Source organism: Danio aesculapii, chromosome 4 (genome assembly GCF_903798145.1).
Source record: "Danio aesculapii chromosome 4, fDanAes4.1, whole genome shotgun sequence".
Taxonomy (NCBI): Eukaryota; Metazoa; Chordata; class Actinopteri; order Cypriniformes; family Danionidae; genus Danio; species Danio aesculapii.
The window spans coordinates 51,015,302-51,027,720 of record NC_079438.1 but is presented as its reverse complement, the minus strand read 5'-3'; the positions used below and the strand labels follow the sequence as shown (position 1 = coordinate 51,027,720).

Genomic DNA, 12,419 nt, shown 5'->3' with positions numbered 1-12,419 from the left:
ACTTTGCTTTTCTACAGCACTGAAAGTACTGTTTTACTAGTGATTCCTGTTCTGATACTCTAATAAGGGGGTGGGGCAACATCTCTTTTTTTTTTCCATTTTCTGGCTCTTCTGTCATTTCTAAATTACAACCTGTGGTTTTTCTTATTTTACTGTACCTAATTTATACTCGATTCTTAACCTATTTACTACTCCTCTAGAGCATAGACCTCAAACTCAATTCCTGGAGGGCCGCAGCTCTGCACAGATTTGCTCCAACCCTATCAAACACAGCTGATCCAAATAATCCAAAAGAGTCATGAACACCATCAACTTGGATCAGCTGTGTTTGATCAGGGTTGGAGTAAAACTGTGCCTCAATTCCTCCAGGAATTGAATTTGAGACCTATGCTCTAGAGCAGGGGTGGGCAAACTCGGTCCTGGAGGGCCGGTGTCCTGCACAGTTTAGCTCCAACACTAATCAAACACACCTGAACAAGCTAATCAGTGGCTTCAAGATCACTAGAAATTCATAAGCAGGTGTGTTTGATTAGAGTTGGAGCTAAACTGTGCAGGACACCGGCCCTCCAGGACCGAGTTTGCCCACCCCTGCTCTAGAGTATTTAACCAATATCTAGGTCTGGCGGGGGCACTTTTAGCTTAACTTAGCATAGATCAGGGGTGCCCAAACTCGGTCCTGGAGGGATAGTGTCCTGCAAAGTTTAGTTCCAACCCCAATCAGATACACCTGGGCTTGCTAATCAAGATCTTACTAGGCTTTCTAGAAATGTCTTTGCAGGTGTGTTGAGGCAAGTTGAAGCTAAAATCTGCAGGACACCGGCCCTCCAGGACCGAGTTTGAACACCCCTGTCATTGATCATTACTAATTTACCATAGATCATTGAATCTGACTTAAACATAAGCATCTCGCACAAAAATGACTAGAGTTTCGATAATTTTCCTATTTACTGTAAAGCTTAACTCTTCTGTAGTTAATGACCAGAAATGCCCAAACCCGCAGGCCAAAGTTAGCCCATGGTAACCTTTAATTTGGCCCACCATCCCATCTGAAAAGAGAAGGAGAATGATGGGGATGGTATAGAGCAGGGCTGCTCAACCTTGATTCTGGATATCTACCTTCCTGCAGATTTCAGCTCCAACCTTGACAAACACACCTAAGCCAATTAATCTGGACCTGAACAGCACTTGATAATTACAGGCAGGTGTGTCTGATATAGGTTGCAACTGAAATCTGCCAGAAGGTAGATCTTCAGGAACAGGTTGGTCACCCCTGGTTTAAAGATTGCCATTTCATATTTAATATAACCTTTTATTTGTTTGTTTTATTGTTAAGCTACAAAGAAAGCTAGCAGAAATTAAATGTTTCAGTTGAAATACTTTTATTTAGTTTAAAATATACATACTGTCACTGGAGGGATAGAGGACAATGCAGAGACTTTGGTGAGCAAATCAATGCAAAGCAGATTCTGCTAGACTAGTGTATTCAGCATTGAACTCAACTGTGGTATAAATGTGATTATGTTTTTAATACAATAAGTTATCATTTAAAACGTTATACTGCGTTAATACTATTCAAAATGAGGTTTTCTATTTATTTTCAAATATTATGAAATACATTAGGATATTACCCATGGTAACTTTAATGTAAAATACTGTAGTTTGGTATTTTTATCACGGCTCTCAATGATATCTGGTTTTTGGCCCCTTATACAAAAAAAAGTTTAGACACCCGTGATGTAGACTAACAGAAAATGAAAAGGTGCTATTTTCTAGGCCAAAATGGCTAGGAATTGTACTGACCTTGCTGCTATACCATTACTGTTACACTTGCATTTATGCCATATTGAGGTTTCTGTTTTCTGTCTTGCTTTTCCACAAGACATTTTGCTGTGGCTCTGGTAATAATGTAATAATGTTGTAAATAATGTTCTGTTTCTTGTACAGACTGATCAGTCAGAGTGAACTATAATTATATTTAAAAACGCAATTAAATTTAAAACGTCATTTCATATACAGCACAAACATAAAATTAGCCTCTTATACTGCAATCAGGAAAAAAAGATTCCATTTACTTCACAATGATGTTTTGCAGTAAAGAATGTCAACAAAGTAATTGGTATTTTAAATGCCACCATGTTTAGCTTCATATTTTAGCTGTTGATATTTTTACAGGTGGTTTGAGTCATCCGCAACCACTCATATTTTATTCAAATGCATGCACCAAAGAAAAAAAAACTAGTTTATTTGTACATTTTCCATACCACCACCCTTCTGACTTGGTGCTGTATACAGTATATGGCATGAGAAAGAGAAAGTGCTGATCCTGCCATGGCAAAGACCAGCCGTCTAATTCTAACCGAGTCTGTTTGCTTCCCTCTGGGCACCCAGAACAGAGAGACCATTCTATTTCCACCCATTTCCCAGTTATCTGCCCTGTTCGATTTTAATCCCAGGCCTCTAAAACTGGAAGCACTACAGCTCACAATCATGGGAGCCCTGTAGAATCCTTTCTGTCATGCTTGTCCAAGGAGCTTATCTCCGTGACTGTTATTCATGCAGGGATCTGGGACTGTATTTTTTTGCGTTATCTTTGCTTTTGATGTCTTGGCCTCTTTAGTGACTTCTGAGACTTAGTAATTACTTTTAATGGGCTGAAAAAAGAGCATGACAGAGCACCAAACTCTTTCTTCTCCACTGTTTGTGACTTTCTTTTGGTCCTCAAACACATTACTCTCTTGCTTATTGTTCAGAACTCTAAAGGCCCAGCACATCAAACATCAAAGCTCACAAAACTATAGTGAGGTTCAGTTGATGACAGTGGAAACCTTTTATATTAGTGCATTATCTTGAATAACATCCGACTTTTTATTGGATTTTTCTTGTGTTTATAGTTGAAGATGCTTGTTTGGGCTCCATTCGCCAATAGTAGTAAAAGTGTGCTGTTTTAACATAGCTTTGCTTAAAGGCTCTATGCTTCAAGTCAAATGAAAGAATTGTAACTGAAATTTGAGTTCTGATTGCCTTTGTTTGTCTTTTTTTGTCACACCATATCTGTCCGAAAACATACCGATGTTCCTATGGCAAACATGTTTTACATTTACATAAATTGTTAGTGTGTACAGTATGTGTGTACTCTCTAACACACCTGAGTTAAAAACCCATTTTGAGGTGACCTGGAGAACATCAGGGATCTAAAACTCCTACTGTTAACAGAGGGGCTTTAATAAAACACTGCTTTTCCTGAGCTCATGTTGAAGCGTAACACATATACAAAGTTTAGGTTACTTAAAAAAGAAAATACCATAATTTATGCTGTGCATTTTTGTCTGGGTGAATCGCTGTGTAATTTTAGGACAATTTAAGTATCTGTTTTTAAGTAAATTTAAGTTAAATTGCATTAAAATGAGGAATAATTCCATGGTAATTAAGTGAATAACGCCTAATAGACTTTTAACTAACTATATAACTATATATAATGCTAAGAAACCCTGTAAAAGAGGATGTCTGTCACATTTTACTAAATTTTAACTAAATATTTTGTCGGCATGAACATAAAATAGACTTGCTTTTTTCTAGGGATGAACCGATAGCACTTTTTTACAAACCAATACGAGTACGAGTATTTTAATTTGTGTACTTACCGATACTGATTACCATACTTCTTAGATTTGGTTTCAATAAAAGTGCAATTAATTTTAAAGGTGGTCAATGTTTTTGCATGTAGCAAGAACGCAAAAATCATTAAGAGAAGGCTATTCTAAGCCAAAATATACACACATTGTCGATATCCCTGTAAATTGTTAGACCTTATCGATTACCGATTAAACATGGACATTTAAAGGATTGTGCTGACTTGCGTCCACGACTTCACACATTACACAATCAAGTGTGTGCAGTTTACGTTACCTTCACTCTCTTGGCATTGCATCATTATGCAAGGATCATATTGCATGTTCGGTTTATTCTTCAGTAGCCTATAGATTCGTTAATAATGTATTTTATAAATGGATTGTTTATAAGGATGGGTGACGCGGTGGTGCAGTAGGTTGTGCTGTCGCCTCACAGCAAGAAGGTCGCTGGTTCAAGCCTCGGCTGGGTCAGTTGGCGTTTCTGTGTGGAGTTTGCATGTTCTAGTACGCGTGGGTTTCCTCCGGGTGCTCCGGTTTTCCCCATAGTTCAAAGACATGCGGTATAGGTGAATTGGTAGAAGGCTGAATTATCCGTAGTGTATGAGTGTGTGTGGATGTTTCCCAGAGATGGGTTGCAGCTGGAAGGGCATCCACTGCATAAAACATATGCTGGATAAGTTGGCGGTTCATTCCGCTGTGGCGACCCCGGATTAATAAAGGGACTAAGCTGAAAAAAAATGTATGAATGTTTATAAGGACTAACCTTTTAATATACATCAATTAATACATTAAGACATTGAAGTCAGGTAGGACAACAAATCACATCCATGTTTTGAAATACTGTTGAATGGTATTGGTGCATTACATTGGCATTTCATGTACGATACGAGTACGAGTATTTTAACCAAGAATCGACACAATATCTGATACTGGTGTCAGTGCATCCCTTCTTTTTTTTTTTATTTACAACTGATACCTCTACTGATTTAATAATGTTTTCTTTTCTAGTAGACTGGATTCATGATATTCACAGATCATATTACTGATGCTGGCAGGCTTGCTCATTCTTCCTTTTTTTTTTTACTAATGGTTTGTAGAAGAGCCTTAAAGCTTCAATAATCTTTTTCAGTGCAGTCACAACTCGGTGTCACTCAAAGTTTTGAAATCATGCCTGTTCCAAAGACGAAACATGATTTGAAATGCTAAACGCCTCCTCAATTATTATGCAACTTTTAAATATAGTAATTATGGTGATTACATCATTCAACACACAATAAATAGCTACTGCATGTGCATTTGAAAACTTTGAATGTGCTGTGCCTCAGTCAGGCTGAGATGTCTATTAACTTTAAAGGAAACAATGTGAATCTTAATTCAGAAGAACTTTAAGATGGAGATGTCATGTGTCTGGCAGAGTTTCCATGTTTTGGCCATTAGCCTTGCTCTTATAATTGGGAAAGCGATTTTTCAGCAGTTTTTGCACTACGTACACACGGCATCATGTCATTTTAATGTCTCATACTAAAGCTAAATGAGGCAAGGCATGAAAAGGTGGGATGGAGAGGAAGTTGATTGAGGTTGTGAACTCCTGAGGTCACGGAGGGCTATAAAGAGGTCACTTTACTCTAGAGGTAGGAAGGGCTCTCGTTATGTCGTTTCACTTCCGTGACCCCAATTATGAGCCTGACAAAAAGCTCTTTGATATCACAGTGAATTCAGAGAAATGTGAGTCAGCGCTTTTGAGTTTTTTCAATTTTTTTCCCATCTTTTGGCAAAGCGTCAGCATTTCTGAGTCGCAATAGACTTGGGGGAAAGGTTGGAAGGGGGCGAGAGAAATGATAATGGTGGAGAAGTAGAATAATTGTGAAAATGATTAGATTAAGTGAGCAAATGAGCTCTCCAGTTGGGAAGGAAACCAAAGAATTGAGGTCAGCATTCCTGACAATTATCATAAGAGCCGAGAGAGAGAGAAAGTGAATGTGAAAGAGAGCAGGAGAGGAAAAATCCAAACAAGCAATCAAGGTATGCAGGGAGAAAAAAGATGGAAATGCTAATAGGATAAGTGAAGTAGAAAGAACAGGAAAGTGTGGCACTTAGAAGCATTCCAGCATCATGCTTTTAGATGTTTTGTGCTGGTGGCAGTAACTTGAGCAGTTGTATTGCGTTTTTTTGCAACTGGGCTCAGTGTGTGTCCCTCATCCGCTCTGCTTTATCAAGTCCATATCACTGCCTGTAGCCGAAGGAATTTTGAGGAAAGTGAGGTCCTGGAACAAGGGGGGGGGGAAGCAGAGAAGCAGAGCCCCATGTGCTGGATTCCTGAACCCCCGACACACATGTACACACACACATAGAGAGAGAACCATTCCCTTGCCATGAGCCACTCAGACGGGGATCTGGTTTCATGGTAAATTTTATTACACATGGATGTAAGGGGCTCCTACAATTAGGGAGGGCTTCTTAACACAAGTCTCGCTTATCCGTCTGCTTGTTAGCCTGCTAGCTGAAACATCTCGTTCTACAATTGGGTACATTCTTTCTCAACCTCCCCTTTCTCCCCATGTCCATCTCTAATGCTGATGATACAATGGACAACTTTTAGAGCAATGTTGGGAATTGATTCCATCAATATACAACCAAATGAGACACGGGGCTACTAATTAGTGCAATCGAATCCAGTTACAACTTTGGTGCCCATTCTCAAAAGTAAATAACCCATGTAACATCGTTCTTCAATATTGCCCGGAAAGATTGCTCAAAAAGTTGCCTCTAGCATGCGTTCTCCACCAACTTTTCTCTCCTCTTCCAGCACTGGCCACCTTTCCTTTCTTCTTTGCTTTATGGCTCACATATGAGCTGTTAAGTTCGGAGTGTGCCTCCTTGTTCCGTAGCCATCTGGGATCGGCTCTTCAGAACCCCTCCGGCCCTTTGAGGAGATCCGGTTTCTCCGAACACTCACCCCTGCACCTCCCTCTTTCCTCGCATACATACACAAACACCTCCCCGTGGACCCGCTCGACATCATCTGAGATTCCTTCCCGCTTGTCTTCCATTGTCCGTGTTTTTGAAGGCACGTCTGCAGATTGCGCGAAGGTCGGATGTTCTGCCAAAGTAAATCCAGGAGGTTTAGTGGCTCCTACTAACGCTGGGTACATGATGTCATTGTCTAGATCATGGACAAGGGTCGAAGGGCACACATGGACATTTGTAGCAATTTGTCTCCTCTCCCTGGTTCTCCCCTCTGGAGCGAGTTTATCTCCTGGCAGAGGGCCTCTTCCGCTTGGAAAGTGGCAACTGTGTAACACCCCTCACCTGTTTTCAAAACAACAGCGTGAGCTTGAACGGTTTTGAAAATCATCTCGGTGTTTGCATTCTCAGTAAGTTAGAGCAGGTCAGCCCGAGGGGGAGGTAAAGGGAACTCTGTATAGTGATGTTTAAGTAACTCTGGCATGTTTTAGGAAAATTATGGCAGATTTGCAGTATTGCCTCATAAATCATTTTATTAACCCTGAGAAGGTTCCTCGGTTTGACTGAATGAAAAATGATACACTTTCTTTCTTACCGTGGAACCCAAAAGATGATGTTTCAAAAAATATTCACACTAGTTTTTCTGTCACACTTTCAAAAGCTTGACTTTTATAATACAAATCTACTCAAATGATTAACTAAGGTTAGGTAAAAACTGACATTTAAAGCCATACCGAACAAGCAAACTATAGAAGTAGGTGCAATTACTCTGATTTTGTGCAGTTGATTTAAATAAATGTGCACATTGCCTTCCAAACCTTGATGCATACCAAACAAGCAGACCAGGACCACTGAAAATATGGGTCTTGGTTCACTTTCAATCCAATTTTGGTGCGGTTAAGATGAATTATGAATCCAACATGTATTGCAAAGACATCTAAATGAACCAAAACAGGACTTGATGTCCCAAAATGCAACTATAAAAAAAGACAATGCACTTATTGTTATTGTTATTGTATAGACAATGTTATTACTCTGTTACACAATTTATGGTCACACTTTATTTTGATGGTTAGTTTGTTGAATTTAAAGTACATTGCATCTACATGCCAACTAATTCTCAATAGATTATAAGTAGACTGTTAGGGTTGGGGTTAGGGTTAGTGTAAGTTGACATGTACTTGCAAAGTTTTTTATAGTCAGTTAAATGTCTGTTTAGCAGCAGTATCAACAGATATTAAGCAGACAGTCTAGTAATACTCAAATGGACCATCAAAATAAAGTGTTACCCACTTTATAAGGATAATACAGCCCAGCATGCAGCATATTTTGGATATTCTGAAGATTCCTTCACAAAATGTATGATGAAAGTGTTTGTTTTTTGTGTTTTTAACTTGGTCTTGAAAATAACAATGTGAATGTTGAGCAAACCAGCTTTGTATTGATGCAGACCAAAAGAACAGAATGAACCAAATTATAAGTAACCTGTAATCTCTCGTGTCATTTTAAATATATATATTCACATGTCTATTTACAAAAAAGCTTGTGTTTCATAGGCTTAATATTACCGTTTGCTGGAGAAAAAGTCTGGAATGCCTTGAGAGTGAGTAAATGTTTTAGGTGAACTGCTTCTTGAGTGAGTCACAATGTCAGAAACAAGATTGCGCCCCAGTGCATGTATACACACACTTGTTTGATTGTACAGACCTATGAGCAAAGATTTCCCCAGTGCAGTTCAATAAACATTTTATGAGTCCCTGCGCCCCACTAAACTCGGTCGGTATCGAAAACCACTTCACTCGTGAGCCGGCAAATAAGCAAATACCACCACCCCCTTTCTCTCGTTCTCTCTTTTGCTTTGCAAATGAGTTTCTCTTTCTCCAGTGGCCTCTCCAGAGTCATCTGTAGGTGCTCTATGCCCTCCAAACCCTGAAATCTTACAGCTTTGAGCCAAACAGTTTGTTTTTACTGTTTATTATTTTTTTCTTTTTTCTAATTCTTCAGGATAGGAAATAAATAATGCATGTCCACGCTGAGAACGCCATGTAGAGTCTGTCTAATGGTAGCGGAGTTGCCAAAAATTGTTTTTCCCTCTTCCTTCATCTTGATAACTTTTATGCGTGTATGTAAGACTGTACCAGGATTTACATGCTACAAGCTGGAGAGCTTTAGCCTGACTTTCCGAACTCTCGCCCCGAATCCTTCGCACTAACCCGCTGAGCATGTGGAACAAATTGTCTCGAATGGGGTATTTTCTTCCTCGTGAGGTAGTGACAGTTGATCTAAAATGTTTCTTTTTTTTCCCAGAGGCTATAATGGCTTCCCCTTGCCGCTTCTAGGCCTCCATGTTTACTGCTGCCTTCTGGGGCAGAGTGAAAAACTGAGAGGTTGTTGAGTGCAGGGTGTCTAAGAGCTGCTCAGAGGTTGTTTGTTCAATATTTTTATTTAACCTCTGACTAAGTGGCTTGTTAACAGGTAGAGATCGAGTCGTGCCTACACAAGTAATTGAGGCATCCAGAGGCACCCTGTCGGTATACTGTTGATGCTTGTTTTCTAACCTTGTTCCAAATCTTTATGACTTTTTTGAGCATATATGTACAGTGTTCAGCATATATAAGTACACCCCTCACAAATCTCTCTTTTAAATTCATATTTTGAATAGGAAGCTATACAATATTATATTTGAGCATATATATTAGATTAGTCAGTACTGAAGCCAACTCTGGAGCTTATCTAACAAAATGACGTATGATAATGGTCCAAAAACGAGTACATCTGAATGTATATGTTATACAAAAATATTAAATACAAATTTACAAAACAGGAAAAATCAAGAGAAGCAAACAAAAAAAAAAGAAAAATTTATTTGAAATTTTGTAGGTTGTAATTTTTTATTTTTGCAATACTTTGCTTGAATTTAATTGTATTATATTTCAATTTCCAAATTAGTTTGGTGGCTAATATATATATATATATATATATATATATATATATATATATATATATATATATATATATATATATATATATATATATATATATTATTAAATATACCTGTTTAATAAATCTGTTTTGCTTAAATGCACCAAAATACATAGCCTATATTCACTGACAAATGGATAAACATATTCATTTTCAAAATGGGGTTTACTCAATTATGCTGAGCACTGTATATATTATATATAAGATGAAGTTAATTATCAATCTTAAACTGGTGGGAAGAAAAGCAGTATTTCCAGAGAAGCAGTATATTCAAACTTATGACTTAAGAAATTGATTGTACTTATACTTAAGAAATATTCCACTTACTTAAATAATCTAAATGTTTTCTTGAAGTCGCCAGAAGTTCCTTTCATTTTGTGTCTGATTTTCTATAGTTTAAGAAAATGTTTTAATCCACAGTGTAGTGGATAGGACTGGGTGTAGGTGATTAAATTTATGAATAATGCTAAATGTCTCACCAAGTCTTTTATTTGGGAACGATGTGGATAGAGAAAAGTACCAAACAGAGCGCCGTCTTTCAGATGAGACGTTAAACCAAGGTTCTGGCTCTCTGTGGTCGTCCCAGGATGTCCTTCAAAAAAGAGCAGAGGTTTAATCCTGGCATTCTGCCCAAAATTTACCCACTGGCCTCTTGCCCATCATGGCCTCCTAACCATCCCCATATCATTATTGGCTTCATCACTGTCTCCTCTCCACCAATCAGCTGGTGTGTGGTGTGCCGTCTGGTGCAATATGGCTGCCAACAAATCATCCAGGTGGATGCTGCACACTGGTGGTGGATAAGGAGATTCCCTCCAAAAATGTGTTAAGCGCTTTCAGTGTCAAGAAAAGCTCTATATAAATGTAAGAAATTATTATTATTATTATTATTATTATTATTATTATTATTATTATTATTATTATTATTATTATTATTATTATTATTATTATTATTATTATTATTATTATTATTGTCATTAACCAGAGGTTTGACATTAGGGTATTTTTGAAAAGCTTTTTGTTCCATATACTTAAAAAAAGTAACACAATACAGGTTTGCAACAATTTGCAAAGCTTAGTAAATAATGACACAGTTTTAATTTGTTTGTGGCTTGACTGTATATTTCTGATATTATCTCTCACCCAGGCCACTTGTACTGGTTTAATTCTGACGCCAAAATGCAGAACTGTTGGTCATGTGGCCCATTAAACTCCTGGCGGTCGGTTAACGTTATGTTTATTACTGTAACAGAGGGGGAGGATAGGAGAGAAAAATTGGGGAGTGCAGGAGGTGGAGGGAAGAGGGTGAGAAAACCAAACAGAAGGAGCCCAACCATCACATTCTGGTCAGGGAGCAGCCGGGAAACAAGCCGAAGAATCCGGAAGGGCAGGGTGTGGGTCCACTCTCATTCGAAAGTCATGTCTTATTTATTAATTTCATCGAATATTCTCATTGCTGTGTGTTTGTAGAGTCAGATGTGACGGTCGACTTGCCAAAAGTAATTGTGCATTTTCCCTTATTCGTGCCTTAGATGTCTATTCCAATGGTTTTACTTAGCAAAAACTGTGGACAATGAGTGATCTGATTGAAAAGACATGTCTGACCGATAAAATGACTACTTTGACTTACAACTTACAACTTGTTTACATTAATAGCGCACCCAAAAATTACAGCTCTGTCATCATTTATTCACCCTCATGCCATTCCAAGTGTTAATTTGTTATGTAGGGGTGGCACGGTGGCTCAGTAATTAGCACTGTCACTTCACAGCAAGAAGGTCGCTGGTTCGAGTCCCGACTGGCCAGTTGGCATCTCTGTGTGGAGTTTGCATGTTCTCCTCATGTTGGTTTGGGTTTCCTCCGGGTGCTCCGGTTGCCTCCACAGTCCAAAGACGTTCACTATAGGTGAATTGGGTAAGCTTAATTGTCTGTAGTGTATTAGTGTGTGTGTATGGGTGTTTTCCAGTATTGGATTGCAGCTGGAAGGGAATCTGCTGCGTAAAACATACTGGTATAGTTGGCGGTCCATTCTGGTGTGGTGGCGTCTGAAATAGAGAGTAATCCGAAGGAAAATGAATCAAATAGTGATGTATACTATAAAATGAGAAGCTTTGAAGAATGTTTGCGCTGTGTTTTTAGACATAATATAAGAAGGAATTGTATGTTGAGGACTTGAACAAAAAACAGCTAAAGCTGCACTTTTGATATAATTCTGGCACCCACCGGATAAGAATAAAATGGATGGATGGATGAATGGATGGTATAAAACGGGTGTTAAACGCACAGATTAGTTCCAACTCTCCTCCAGTTTCAAAGTTTGATCAGGTGTGTTTAATTAGGGTTGGAACTAAACTGTGCAGAGCTGCGACCCTCCAGGATCTGAGTTTGACACCTGTGGTATAAAAGGTATAGGAATGGACAATATATTTTCTGTCATAACAGTATCGGCTTAATATTTTTAATGTTAATGTTATCATCCCAATACGATAATGAGATCATCCTGACATATTAAAGATGATCAAATGGATTATCTTTGGATTTTTGTCTATATTTGAAAATTTCAAATCAATAATTAAATTAGTTGGACTATATATATCGGTTATCGGCTCTAAAATATAGAAGTATCGGTCTCTATCAAAATTTCCGTTTCAGTGCATGTCTAATAAACTTTATATATAAAATGAACATTATTTTTGTGTCTTTAAGGGTGTTTTACTTTTTGCATTAATGATGTGTAAATCTTTAAACGTTGCATGCTGGATTCAAAATCATGCCGCCCACATGAGCGCCACACACTTATCCTCTTATCCCAAAAAATTAGCACGTTTCTAATCTAAGAAGTAG

At 38.2% G+C, this 12,419-nt stretch overlaps 1 protein-coding gene across 4 annotated transcripts in view; it reads left to right on the top strand.

Annotated features, from left to right (window-relative positions):
* The window catches only part of erc1b (ELKS/RAB6-interacting/CAST family member 1b), a 321,625-nt gene that overhangs the window by 263,038 nt on the left and 46,168 nt on the right, over positions 1 to 12,419 (top strand). The window lies entirely within an intron of this gene.